Source organism: Frankliniella occidentalis, unplaced genomic scaffold, assembly GCF_000697945.3.
Source record: "Frankliniella occidentalis isolate FOCC.00 unplaced genomic scaffold, Focc_3.1 Scaffold290, whole genome shotgun sequence".
NCBI classification, from domain to species: Eukaryota; Metazoa; Arthropoda; class Insecta; order Thysanoptera; family Thripidae; genus Frankliniella; species Frankliniella occidentalis.
In genome coordinates this window covers 154,964-155,916 of record NW_026267416.1, presented here as the reverse complement: position 1 = coordinate 155,916, position 953 = coordinate 154,964, and the positions used below count along the sequence as shown (strand labels likewise).

General features: G+C 68.2%; 1 protein-coding gene across 19 annotated transcripts in view; it reads right to left on the bottom strand.

Moving 5' to 3' along the window:
- Positions 1-852, bottom strand: part of LOC113206668 (sodium channel protein para) — an 81,304-nt gene extending 80,452 nt beyond the window's left edge. For all 19 annotated transcript variants that reach the window (XM_052273644.1, XM_052273643.1, XM_052273645.1 and 16 more), the window contains exon 1: positions 574-852. The gene's annotated coding sequence lies outside the window, so the exon portion shown is untranslated. The remainder of the gene's footprint in view (positions 1-573) is intronic.
- Between the last annotated feature and the right edge of the window lie 101 nt (positions 853-953).

Below are 953 nucleotides of genomic sequence, written 5' to 3'. Positions count from 1 at the left end.
GGGGGGGCGACCCCTGAGTCCGGCTGGAGCACAACGGGAATGAGGGTTGAGTGCACACTCGGCTGCAGTATGTAGGGCAGGGCCGGCGCAGCCCGGCGGGCGCAGCGGGCCAGCTCCCTGGGGGTCTTGCGGAGCTCTGATAAGAGTCCGCAGGGCTCGGCCGGGTCCTGGCCCAGGGGGCCGCACGGGTCCCCGAACATCACGCAGGCTACGCGGAAGATCTCTCGCTGGGCCTCCAGGGGGCGTTATGGCGTACCGGTGTGGACTCTCGTGGACAGGAAGTGCGGAAGGGTAGAAGCGCAGGCTGGGGGCGGGGGAGGGGCATTGCAGTGTACGCAGAGGGGGCTGCCCCCCCCCCCCCCCCTCGGGCCCCGGTGGACTATTGTCTCAGTGCTGTTATGCTGAGAGGACGGTGGAGTCGCAGCTTGTAGCGCCAGGAAAAGGGGGGAAAGATTGTGAGGAAATGGGAATAACGGGCTGGAAGGAGTATCTGGAGCGAGGTTAGTTCCTGATTACCGTCGCTCCTCCCCACTCCGCTCCCCCACGCTCGTTGGCGCGCAGCATCGAACTCACCACACACACCGAGGGGTTGGGCAGGGCTGCGCTCCGCTGCGCTGGACTTGAGTTAACTTGTTTTCCCCTTCTTGTCGTTCCTCGTGGTCCGCGGCGCTAATTCCAACACTGTATCTCCGTGCACTGGACGAGCAGGCCCAGCGGGGTGCTGCGGTTCAGACTATCCTCTCTCTCACACTCACACACACTACGGCTCAGGGCGGGCGGGGCGCAGGGCGGGGCGCAGGGCGGGGCGCAGGGCTCTCCGGCACTCCCTCCAGGCACCTCAGGCACCGCGGGCGGACTGGTGAGAGCGAGGCGAGCCGAGCCGAGCGCGCCCGGCCGGGGCCCAGCGGGGGAGGGGGCAGGAAGCGGAGCGGCGAGCGGAGCGGGGCACGGGG